The 13,853-nt window shown below is 42.7% G+C and overlaps 1 pseudogene; it reads right to left on the bottom strand.

Annotated features, from left to right (window-relative positions):
* Positions 1 to 215: 215 nt before the first annotated feature.
* On the bottom strand, positions 216 to 13,627 carry LOC147631232 (uncharacterized; annotated as a pseudogene).
* Between the last annotated feature and the right edge of the window lie 226 nt (positions 13,628 to 13,853).

Below are 13,853 nucleotides of genomic sequence, written 5' to 3'. Positions count from 1 at the left end.
ACTGATCCTCTCAACAGAGCATTAAGCACTTATTATCTCTCAGCCATTAATTTTAGATGGGTGTATCAAGTGGGCATCTTTTATTCAAACTCTCACTTGCAAAGTTTCACTCTCGTCGGATGCTCGATGGGTGTGATGTCCTACCCAAACTCACTCTTTTTTTTGTATATAGGACCCCTTGGGCCATATGGAAAAAAGAGTTTGGCAACACAACATCACACCCATTTGGCGTCTGATAAGGATGTAACTAACATTACAACAGCTACAAATACCTGCAAAAAATTTAGAAGTATCCATACCCATCTCTATTATCGTCATAGAGCCACATCATCAACTTCAACATGTAAATTTACCAAAATCCACACAAAGCCCATGTGCTATTGGGTAGGAGGGAAGCTATCCTGCACACACACACACACACAACCTTAAGCACATAGAAACGTGAGAGTGCTGGAAAAGATGTACTCAATAATGATATGAAATGAAAGTACAAGTGAGTACTAAAAAGCCTAGGGCTAAGTGCCCAACACACAAGTGTGTTCACAATGGGGAAAAAACCTGTGTCCAGTCTCACAGGGAAATAGTGCCCATGAGTAAGCTGGGTTCCAGCTGGGAGTGGACATGACCAACAAATCCCCCTCAAGTGAATGGTGTGAACGGGTAGCAGTAGAGTGATAAAGCTGTGAATGCTGCCATGCACTATGCTCCATAGTAAGAGTGAACTACAATGCCAATGGAAAAAGCAAGCACTATATGACGGGGAAAAGGATCCCCAATGTCATAGCGCTAATGTTAGAGCACAGTAGTACATAAATGCATCACCAGAAACGCATGGCAAAGATCATGTGTACATTAATTGCATTAAATCAAGAGGCATCGCATAATACCCCTTGAAGGCAAGTACCAAATGCCAAGCTAAAGTGCATGTAATCCACATGAATGCTCTGTAACTGCACCAGTGATAAGCATAAGAAGAGGTAGCAGATATACGCATGTGTAAAGGCAACAGGATCCAGAAGTCGTGCTTGTGAGACATGCAATGTAAGCTGCAAGAGTGAAACTCATCAATGGAGGATTCGATGAGGAAAAATCAGCAATGGTAGGGCTGATAAAAGTAAAAATTCAGTAATGGGAAAAGCTGAAAATGGGGAGAAAAAATGGAGGCTCGAGGCGGGCATCAACCAATGCTATGAAAGGATAGGTAAACTCTCAGCGATGCCATGATCAATGGCATGTATGGCAAGTGTAAAGATGCATAATCCCACAATGAATAATATACATGTGACATGTCAAATCAATGAGAGCAAGCCAACGCTGGCCAAGTGTGTAAAAGGCACTCCCAATAAACATCACATGTGAGAAAGTGACAATGTCAACACTAAAGAAACAATCCCACTGCAAGGGAAAATAGCATAAAAGGCATCTCCAGTAGATATCACATAAGAGAAAGCGTCTAGCATAGACAAGCATAAGGGTCAATAAACATAAGTGACCATGAGGCATCACCAATTGCATGTGGGCAAGTAAAATCCCCCCTTGAAATGCATCTACCAGACATTCCATACCATGGAGTATAGACTATAGAGCATAGTCATCAAAAGCAATGGCATCGTAAGACATCTCTGCTGGGCGATGATGTAAGGGTCAAGGCATCAATGACACATGTGTAGCCAAATTGGCATGATTTGCACCTGTGGAAGAAGATGCCAGCTTCTTCTTTTTTTCACTCTCAATACCCTTCCTGCATTTCTCTATGGTGTGCCCTATTTTCCTACAATAGTTAAAGCACTTTTTCTTTTTGAGCTTGTCCTTTGTCTTGGAAGGATTCAATAGGCTAGGTTTAGGCCCACATCTATCCCCACGAAGGGAGCAGCCATTGTTGACTCAGCAGACATCATGTTGTTCCTATTGGAATGAGATTTCTCTTCACTGAGCAAGAGAGTCACAAGGTTGTCAAAAATGAGCGCATTAGGTGCATTGCCAGCCAACAGCCACAAAGTGGTGTCAAATGTCTGATAAAAGTCAGGCAAATTATGCAGTTCTGTCTGAACAAGATAGCTATCTATCAAGACCTCATCAATATTAATGAGCTTCTCTCATAGGTCTTTCACATGCGTAAGGTACTGATCGATAGAGTCACCTTCAAGCATGCGGTTAGTCTCAAAGGTAAGCTACACGAGCCTCATTTACGACCTGAATACAACACCGCCAAGGTATCCCAAGCACCCTTTGCAGTGGTGCAGGAATGAATGTGCGGAATGATATGCCTGCAACACGAGAGAGCAATCAATGCATGGGCCTGAGCATCCCTAGCATCCTAAGTACGTTGTTGCTGAGTAGGAGGAAGACGAAGAGGTGGACCTGAAGGAGGATGAGCGGGAATGCGGGAATCACTTCACCTTCCACTGGAGCAGGTGCAAGAGGACGCTCCACAATGCCATCCACATATAGCCGCACATCTTGGCAACCAATACATGATGCACCATATAAGCCCACATAGGGTAGTTATGCCCATTGAGCTTTTCCTCTTGAGATAGCATTCCAAAGAGGTTATTATTATTGTTGGCCATGATAACACAACAAATCTATCACAAGTCACCCCACGAGTAGGCAATGCCCAACAAAACTGTAAGAATGTGGGAGATAAATAGCAGGATAATCAATGGACTAAAAGGGAAACTCCTTCACCACCACAAGAAATACATATGCATGTCCCAAATCTGCAAGTGTACTGCATGATGATACAAATTTGTCAAAGTGTCCACAATGGCATACATATACTGTAGCAAACCACAAATGTATACATGTACCATGAAAAACACGATCAGCTGACACTTGAAAAAGCTACAAGTGCTCAAATCCTGGCAAATTGAAGGTAAATTGATCGAATGCTCCAAAAATGGGCTAAATGTAGAAAAGCCCTAATTTTTAAGCAGCCAATTAGACCAAATTTGAACCGGATCTACAACTATAAATCTGCTAAACCAATTGTCACTTGTACCAAATGCTGTAATGCTCCAAAAAATTGGGGAAAATGTCCCAATGCAAAGTAAATATGCCTGTAATACCCAAAAAATTGGGGTAAATGCCCCAATGCCATACCAAAATATTACTTGCAAATAGTGTCAATTTCTGTAAAATGGTGCTGATTTCTACAAAATAGTGCCAATTTTTGTAAAATCCCCAAATTTCTAGTGCAATTATGCACCAAATCTACTGAAATCAATGCCAATGTGTGCCAATGTTGCAATTACAAGCTTAATGGTGAGAAGCCCCAAATTTCAAAACAAGCAGAATGTGCAATTTTAAGTCAGAAATTTGTAAATCTCACAAACCTTGCAGATATGAAATTTGAAGTTGCTTTGGGCAGATCTGAGATGCAGGTAGTATACAATTGGGCCAGTAAGTTGCTTTGGATAGATCTAAGGCGGTACAATGTGCGCTTTTACTGTACAAGTCGGAGCTGTGGGGACTTGTCGAACACTGTATGCGAGCCACGAATGGCTGCAAGCATACAACCAGAACCTAGCAAGCTCAAACAGAAAGCAAAGGTGTGTCACTCACCGCTTAAACCGCCGCCATGAAGGATTCTCGCGTCGCAGTGAAGAAGGAGCTGCCGTCGCGCTCTACCACCTCGCCGCTGCCGTGCCGTCACATAGTGCTCGATCACTCTCTCTCTCTCTCTCTCTCTCTCTCTCTCTCTCTCACACACACACACACACATACGCAGGAGAAGGGGAACGAGAAGATAAGGCAAGAGTACACTTTGTATTCAACACATTGAGAATGAGAGTTTTAGGGTTACATTTGACTCTTATAGGTGACTTAGCCATTCACACATGGATGCCCATACATGGCCGGCCGATCCTAACCCTTATCCTGCTAATATTCAAGGTGCGCCTCTCATCGGGGATCACCCAATCCCTTTATCCTTTACCTATGGTGCCGACAAGCCCGGCCCATGACTCAGAATACTTAAATTAATTACATGACGTAAAACATAGTACGTCTCAATGTCCGTCATAGGTTAACATGCTCCCTTTCCTGATGTAGATTCCGTCCTCAGAAGCTATGGTATGGTAAGCTCGATAGGGTTTGTTGTGGTAGACCGTTTGCAAAACAGGGAAGTAGAGTGAAGGTATGCAAGACTTTAAAAGATATAAAGTCTAATAAATTCAAGCATGTTAGACCACAATGGATGTTGCCATGAGAACTTAGTTTAAGGGGTCACATGAATGAGCTAGCGTAGCAAATTAACAGGAGTTTAAAAATATTGAAAGTAAATCAAGAGTTAGCAAGGTGTCGAAGGTTAATCAAGGTCTATAACTGGCCTAAGTCAAGGAAAATTACCCAGCTTAATAAATAAATAGATGACCACAATGTGTCTGCGCTAAGAACCAGGGCGCTAAGAACAAGTTAATACCACGAGCCTAGGGACATAAGAAACATCAGAGTTACAGGAGCCTTTTGCCTTTATTTCTTTATGCACGTGACATTTTTACACATAATGGCAACCTCCCCAAGGCAATACTAACATCAATCTTGGTACCATGTTTAACACAAGGCATTGTCTAGGAAGCTATTAGTTCACCTTAGGCAAGGCTACCCCCTACCAACCTAGGGCATCATTTTGGAGTAGAATACTCCTCGCCTACCAAGTGTCAATAAAGCGATAAGCCAACATTAGAGCACATAATAGACTTGCATTGCCATTTATTGTAGGCTTTTTTTAAAAAATTTATTTCTTTTGATCTTTGCTCCTGAACTATAATGTGTTCTTACATCCTTTTGACCAAGGGGTAAGTATGTCTTAGAGGTCAACACACACATGGCCAGGTGTCAAACATTAAGATGGTTTGACCCTAGACCTAAGACAATCGTATTCCAATGTTAACTAAAGACTTCATGCATTCTCAAGAATATATCCAATAAGGTTAAGCTCATTAATGATTTATACTAACACGTCAGGCAACTTCAAAAACTAAGTAGTACTTTGACAATTTCCATGTGGTCATGCATTATAGTTCATGCAATTAATCGAACAGTAAAAATTAAAGAGAGTGGGCATCGAAGAATTACACCTGAAATTGGAGATCTCCTTGATTTGATGAGATAGCTTGCAATTTGATGTAGATATATTTTGATGAACATTGCGGCAGTCTCAGGACTTGGAAGCGAACCCACCTCAAACTTTTCAACCTGTACAATCAACTAACAAGCACTATACCTCGAGAGACACATCAGTGTGAAAAATTAAAGACTCGTTTAAGGACTCCAAACTAGAAACAACTTGAAAACACTAACCTACCTACCAGTCACCACACTACTACTGAGGATATGGTAAGAGGATGTTGTAGAGTCCTGGCTCTAGCCCTAAGGCTAAGCCTCTATCTGCATCATCCAAATAAATAAAGTCAGCCTCAGTAGTGCCATGAGTTTCATCCGTCCATTCATCGTCAGATATATCGTTTTCGTTTTCCCATCCACATAAACTCATCAAGAATGTAACCATGCGAGGATAGTCATCTTGTGGAAAAGGAAAGTCTTGGGCTATATATCGAGGATATGTCCTCTACGGAGTAGGGGTTAGTCATGGTCAATAGGAAAATTAGCCATTCTAATTCCTCAACATTTTCCTCTCTGGCTAGTACATCTATATGATCCAATTCGGTTTTAATCACAGGATAGCACATGTGAAATATTTGAGAAAGGTACAAATGATACCTCTCACCAAAGGTGGATAAAGTGTGTGATGCTCTTGCATTTGCCATATCTGCCAACACAGATATAGCATCAGTAGGTTTATGACAGATCAATCTAGTTCCTATTTGTATACGGATATTTCTCCTCTTAATGTGCTCTTGCTCTTTTTACTATTTTTTATTTTTCTTTTCTTTTCTTTTTTATGTATGAAGCTATATATATACATCCCCTTGAATTTGGCAATTACATGGTCAGGGGAGAAGGTTAGGGAGGAAGCATGAGAATGTGGAGCGTGAGTACATACTCCCCCTTTCCTTGGGTAGATCATATTTTTTGCAATGATGTTGCAGCCTCTTGGAACCAATTTGTCCAACGGTCATAGGTGGTGATGTGGGCAGATAGCCTTTTATGACCCTTGTGGCCACATCAAATTGCAGAGATGGTAGTGTACGCTCCCATTGATGAATGGAGGAAATCGTTTCCGACGATACTTTTACAAAGGAAGACATAGACTCATTGGTCTCTTTTTGGGTGTTGACAAGAGTAGGTGTAGTGCATGAAGAAACTTCTATATCAATGTGTTCCTAGCATGAGGAGCTAGAAGCTTCATGTGGCTCCCCCCTTCCTGAGCTAGGTGGTATTGATCGATATCGTTTGGGAATCCAAACTAGCTCTGGAAGAAGTGATGCGGAGCACTCTGTTACCTTTCCTTTACCACGGTCTTGAATTGTCGTTGGGGTGGCAACATTTGGTTTGCAAGGTTTTACATGTGATATAGAGGGATTCAGCTTATGCTTAGGGACCCAAATCTGGTCATTCCCTTTGTAGTACCCTTGGGCTACTAATAATTTTTTAGGAATCCATCGTGATGTTACATTGCGCTTTCTCGTGCGGGTAGCTGCTTTCCTTCTACGAGGCTTCTTGTCTGAACGAGATTGAGCAGGGGGGGTAGCTGTTAACGAAGCTTTTGGGACCCATTTGTATGTACTTTTTGGCATAGTAAGCGGAGCCTTGGAGACCACACTACCTGTTTCCACTCTTGGAATTGAAGCATTAGAGGGGTGGCAAACAATCAAAGATGGTTTTGCCACTTGACTTTGTGATTTTTCGTTATCTAGCATTTTGTCCAGAGTCGATGGCTTAGGAGCGGGATTTTGAGCGGTCAGACTAAGTGTTGGTTCTTGCGTTGTGACTCGTCTGGTTGCCCAATCGATATTGCACTTGGTGGCCAACATCCATTTTCACCCTAAGTTTATAGTCCCTTCCATGGTACCAGCAGGCATAACCAAAAAGCTTTGAATTACGATCCCCTTGTCATAGGCAGCCGGAGTGTGCAGAATTCCTAAGATAGGGGTTTTCTTCTTGTTGATACCTTTAATTTGGATAGCACTCTTGGATAAAAGGTGGTTTTCCAAGTTGACACCACACGCCATATGATAGCAAATCGTGTTGAGCTCCTGTATCCAATAATGCATTATACAGCACCTCCCCGTAAGGACTCTGTAACTCAATTGGGTATCTTAGAGGCGGGTCAGATTCCAGTGAATCCTCCTCTGTCTCCTCGAAAAATACTTGCGTAATTCCCAAGTTGGCTTCTCGTTGGCGCCTAGCACGCTGTTGACGTTCTTTGGTTTCAATTCTTGCTTGTATCTTCTTAAGCTCAGCTTGTTCTTTAGCTGCCTTCTTTTGATGGATTGCATGTAACTCCTCTTGGCTTAGGGGGTCATAGTATCTTTTGAATTTACTCCCATTAAGGAATCCAATGGTTTCAACTCCGTCGAGAGTCCCCACTCGGATGGTGCCTTGCAGGGTAATTTCACATACTCTATACGGTCCCTTACCAGCATATTTGAGCTTCTTCTTTTCGGATGGTGCCTTGCAAGGTAATTTCACATACTCTATACGGTCCCTTACCAGCATATTTGAGCTTCTTCTTTTCGTTATGCACTTCATACATCAGGACTTTATCCCCAACCTTGATGTCCTTGTCTTTCAGGTGGCAATCAAACCATTTTTTCCTTCTATCCTTCTCCACAAGGGCATTGTACACAGCCAATTGTCTTTCTTCGTTTAGCCGCTCAAGGATATATAGACGCTCTACTAAGGGATTACCTTCACATCTAATGGGTATTCGAGGTATTGGCCAAGTAGTCTAGAGCCCAGTGGACTATCACATGCCATAAATCCAATTCCACAGCATGACTGCTTCTTGGCCATATACCATTTTGAATGGTGTGCAGTTAATAGCCACTTTATATGCAGTACGATAGGCCCATAAAGCTGTCGTAAGCTTTAGATCCCAATCCGTGCGATGAGCTTCAACTGTCTTTGTCAAAACAGAGATTAAGGTCTTGTTGGTACTCTCGGCTTGGCCATTCACTTGCGGATAATAAGGAGTAGATTTATGATGGGATATCATGAAATTTGTTGTGAGCTCCTTAATCACTTCATTTATAAAATGTGTACCATTGTCGCTCACAAGTTCAAAAGGACAACCGAAGCGTGTGATTATATTTTCAAAGAGGAACTTGGTTGTTGTCCTTGCATCTGCCTTACGTGTCACTTTCGCTTCAATCCATTTGGTCATATAGTCAGTGGCCACAATAATATAGCGAGATTGTGTGTTGTGGGCCACTGGGCTAATTGGACCTACAAAGTCTAAACCCCACTTTTCAAATGGTTGGTTTACTTTAATTGGGTGCAAGGGCATCTGATCTTTCCGCTGGGGTTTCTTGTATCGTTGGCATTCATCGCAACCCTTCACAAAAAGTGATGCATCTTGGAACATAGTGGGCCACCAATACCCTGATTGTAAGATCTTTCGCGCAGTTAAGTCTCCTGAGAAGTGACCACCGGCTACGCCCATATGTGCCTCTTGCAAAATGTATAGATACTCATCCTCTCGGGCACAACGCCTAAGAACGTCATCCTTTCCTCTTTTATAAAGAGTCCCGGCTATCAGACAATAGGGTTCACATTCCTTGATCAGTTTTTGAGCTAGATCTTTACGAAGCTCCTTGGGTGGAAAGCCATTAACCAAAAAGTTAACAATCTTCTCACTCCATTCAAGCATTGTCTCCACCATGAACAGGGAAGTGTCAGGTAAGTCATCATCAACTCCCGTAGGAGCCTCACCATTAGGTATGCGAGACAAATGATCAGCCATGACATGTTTCACAACAACAGTGAAATCAAACTCAAGAAGAATTAATAACCATCGTGTGATTCTTCCTGTGGAGCATGCTTTGTTTACCAGATACAACAATGCTTGATGATCCACATAGAAAACAAACTTGGTGTGGCAAGGAGGTAATAACAAAATTTCCTTACTGCATATATCATTGCCAACCCTTCTCGCTCCGTAGTGGTGTAGTTCATCTCAACATCGTTCAACTGGCGACTGGCAAAGCTAATGGGGTAGTCTAGTTTGTGTTCTCCAGATTGAGTTAACACACACCCAATAGCAAAGTTTGATGCATCAATATGCACATGGAAGATTAAATCCCAGTTAGGCATTCGCAAGATTGGAGCACTCGCCAAGGCCTTCTTTTACTAGCTCATAGGCACGATCACAATCTTCGGTCCAAATAAACTCAATGAGAAGCTTATACAATGATCGAGCTATCTCGGCGAAGAATAGAATAAACCTTCGATAATAACCAACATGGCCCATAAAGCGTTGGACTCCCTTATAGTTGGTGGGTGGGGCAATTCTAGAATGACCTTGATTTTACTGTTGTTAGTGGAAATCCCATTTTTGGACACTATATGCCCTAAGATAACTCCGTGTTTAACCCAGAATTGGCATTTGAAAGGATTCAAGGAGATGCGATATAATCTACACCTTTCAAATATTTTTCGTAAACACATCAAGTGCTCATTCCAAGAGGAATGAACACAAAGATCATCTAAGAAAGCTTCACAAAAGTCCCTTAGATATTCCTTAAAGGCTGTGTTTATCAATCGTTGGAATGCTGCAGGTGCATTGGTCAAGCCAAAAGCCATGACGCGAAAGGCAAACACTCCAAACTCCATGATAAATGCTGTTTTAGCTTGGTCCTCTACTGCAATTGTGATCTAATTGTAACCAGAGTACCCATCTAAAAAGCTATATGCCTCCTTGCCTGGAACTCTTTCAAGCACATGTTCAGAATACGGCAAGGGGTAATGATCCCTTCTGGCGGCTGCATTAACCTTTTTGAGATCAACACACACTCTGAGTTTCCCATTCTTCTTTGGTACGATGACTATCGAAGAAACCCATTCTGAGTGCTCAATAGGGTATATGAATCCACATTTTATAAGCTTTTCAATTTTCTCTTGTACAATCTTTGCGTACTTAGGATTCATTGGGTAGGGATGTTGTTGGACTGATTTAGCAGTGCTAATCATTGGAATCGTGTGTTGCACCACCGAGGGTGGAACACCCTTCATATCATGATATGTCCAAGCAAATATGTCTTTGAATTCCTTAAGAAGCTTCTTGAGTGTAGCTTCCTCCGTCTGGGTGAGGTCTTCAGCAATAAAAACTGGGTTAGACTTCTCACCTGGATCTGCTAGTTCTATCTCCTTAACTATTGCCGGGCCATCGTAGACACCGCTACTCCCATTGGTAGGCGTTCATTGGGCTTTTGTGTAGACGACTTTACGTTCCCCTGTGGTAAATGATTTGAAATGCTCGGGTGCGGGGTGTAAGTCTATCGGTTCCTGTTGTGCCAGGTTTTTTTCTTTTAATTCCGCATCCTTTTGTTGCTGAGCCAACTCTTGGTTTTGCGCCTTCTGGAAGTACGACTTAGTTTTGGTTTCTCTTCGATTTCTAATTGGGCGACGTCATGAGGTTGCGGAATACACCACATGACACTTTGGAGGTATTGTCCCCAATTATCCGCCAACTTTCGATGAGCATCAATAGCTCCTACATAACTAAGCCATTATGTGCAGTGGATCTCTCTTTGTTTATTTTGCAGTTCGTACATTAGCTCGATAGCGTTGTTGCTTATGTCTCATTTTCTTCTTACCAAGTTTTTGATTTTTGTTTCTGTCAGATTCGGACTCACTTGGTCGATCTTCACTTGTGTCCCCCTCACTTTCGAATGAACTGCAGGAGGTCACTGTCCTAGGCCTTGAGCACATTGCTTCCACACTTGGGTGAATATTTTATTCATCCCCCCCATTAGGCTGAGAGTCAGTTTCTTCTTGAGATTCAGACGACTCAGAGTTGCATTGGTCAGAGTCTTTGCTACTATCAGTGTTAAGGGAGTTTGCCACTTTCATGTTTATTGGCACTAATGGTGGCATATCTTGCCCCTCAGGCGTTACCCAACTTGTGCCTCTATTTCCCCATGTGTCTATGGTTGCCGCTAGGTGTACCCAATCCACGTTATCCGACTCAGTCATACCCCGTAGGACATCCATATAAGGAGAATCTTTCACATCATCAGTCTCTTTTTTGCATGTATAGCGATACCTTAATGGGGCGGAGTGAATAGTGGTATCCGATTGATTATCGATGATAACCTTGCTTCCTAAAGGATGCGTGCGACCATTCTCAAGATCCTTGAATGACAGAGTCTTGGAATTGTAGGTAGACATGGTTTTTCGACCAATCATGTACCATTTGTGCTTCCCTCATGAAAGGACATCCTAAGATCATTTGATATGACATAGGATGCTTGGAGAAATCCATTACAATGAAGGTATGTCTTACCTTGTATCCCAGAACCTTGATCTTAAGGTCCCTTAACATCCCAATAGGTTTAGCAATAGTTCCGTTTGCCATCTTAACCACTATGTTTGTGACTTCGAGGTGAGGTCTCCCCATCGATTCCCAACAGTTTTTAGTCACAATGCTCACTCCAGCACCACCATCGAGGATTCCCTTTAGAGTTAATCCCTTGGTAGTAATGGGGAGGGTTGCATTAGATTCGTCACCTTCAAAGTATTGTCCCAACTTGTTAACATGTATTTCAATGACCGAGTCTTCATCTAGGTTGGGTTGTAGATCCTAATGTTCCCCATCATCTTGAAGCGTGTCGGGTCTATCCATATTTGCAAATTGTGGTAACCCCACCTTCAGTTCTCCATTGAGAAATGCCCGAAGAGCTGAGAATAGCTCAGGATCTCCGTATAACTTGGAGATGATCATGGTTCTTATTTCAGAGGGCATGAAATCCATTATCTTGGACACATTCAACGGTACTTTTTGAGATATCGCCCCTTGACTAGGGATTGGTGAAGATGGAATCACTTTCTCTTCGACGGGGTCAGGCATTCCCTCACTAAACATTCCTTCCAGCAAGGAGGGTGTTTGCCCACTTCCTGATGTCCTATCCTCACTTTCTTCCCGAATGATACTAGATATAGCTAACGGTTTATAGCTCCTGTGAGGCTGAACTTGTGTAGGAAACACTGTGTCTGGAATAATGATTCTTCTAGGGTCTGCTGGCTCCAGTTCTCTTTGTGTTTCTTCCACCAAACCCCTTAAGTGTTGCACTTGTTCAATCTCCTCAACTGGGTTTGGGTAAGTTCCAATCTTTTTCTTGAGGATTTTTGGCCCACGTGGCTTGTCTTGGGGAGTCTCAGTCAGTTTGGGTGGCCGAGAGGGCATTAGCTGACTTGGTTGTGGGGTCGAGGAAGTTTCCTTTTGTTTCCCCTGATTTATGTATTCGCCTGATTCTCCTTCATTGAGCTCCCGAGTGGGGTCTTCCCTTAAGGTAGTGGCTTTGGTCCCCATGGTTTCTATTGAATCAGAATCATCTTCAAGATCATTCATATACATGGGGTCGTCTCCTATTCCTATGTTAGTCTTTGAACTAGGCTTGGAGCTCATGGCATTCAGTGATCTCTTCGGCCGCGTTTTCTTTTTCTTTGCTCGAGCAATTGATGCAGTATCCCTCTCTTTGAGAATGTAGTTTTGATTTTGAAGCATTGACCGTGTAACTACATTCGTGGGTACAACAAGTGTGGTTCCTTGTGCCTGGTTGGTGACCTCAACCAAATTCAATGGCGTAATCTTGGGTGCACTAGGATTATGTGGACATTGAGCAATCAAATGATCTATGCCGCCACAACAATTACATGTAAGTACTGGCATTCTCGATGTGCTCCCTTGATTTGGTTGCATTTGAGTAGCGATCTTCTGTAGCCTATTAGGGCACTCCGCTACACGATGCGGTCCACCACAATCGTAGCATTGAAGAGGTGGTCTCCTTGCCAAGGTATTAAGGTTTTGCCCTCTTGTGGCGAGAGCAGCCGCATAATATACAGGCTTGACTTGCCCGAAATGATTCTCCATGTAGTATTGGGGAGTCATTTCAAACGTATCAATCCCATATGAAATAGTGGGGTCTATCTCCTCTTCATAATCCCCACACGCACTATGTGACTCACAACCCATCCGGTTTACAGGGGTAATCCTTGGATGTGGAGGTTGTGGTCCTAGCATTGGCGGTGGTAACGGCACAGACTGGACTACATTAGGGTTCCTTGGAACTATGTGCTGTGACGGTTGCTCAACAGGTGGTGCAGGCATCAGCGCGGGTACTTGAGGTGTGTTTGACCAGGCTAGTGGTGCCTGATTCGCCAACATACGCTTAAGTACTAGGCAATCCTTAGACTGATGGCCATACTTACCACATGCATTACAATTCCCATTGAATTTAACTCTGAATGTGGGACATTCACTCGTACTATGTGGTCCTAAGCAAACCGAACACCATTGTTGCTCTCTTCTTGGGTACATATGGCTATTTTGAGGAGCTCTATTACCCCTAAAGTATTCTTGGAGAGCCTTAGTAAGGTCGGTCATAGACATTTCGGATATCTTGGGCTCCTTGGCAATAGGTTTTACCGTCATTGGCTCGTGCCCAGATACTTGCGAACTAACGAATTTTGTCTCCGAAGACACCTTTTTACCTGCAATCATCAAGTTGTCTTCTAATTGGATTGCATTGGCAGTGACTGCTTCCCACGTCGTAAGACCTCTAATGACTAGGCCATTGTATATGTCCTCGTGGCGCAATCCTCGGATGAATCTATCAAGCAGTTGGTTGTTATTGAAGCGCTCATCGGGAGTGCAGCGAGAATTTAGATGCTTTAATCAACTAATAAAGTCTCTCATTGACTCCTCTTTCTCACGTTCAGCTTTTTGG

Source organism: Cibotium barometz, chromosome 15, assembly GCF_041138505.1.
Source record: "Cibotium barometz isolate CiBa-2024 chromosome 15, ASM4113850v1, whole genome shotgun sequence".
NCBI classification, from domain to species: domain Eukaryota; kingdom Viridiplantae; phylum Streptophyta; class Polypodiopsida; order Cyatheales; family Cibotiaceae; genus Cibotium; species Cibotium barometz.
This window is presented reverse-complemented; position numbering and strand designations above follow the sequence as displayed.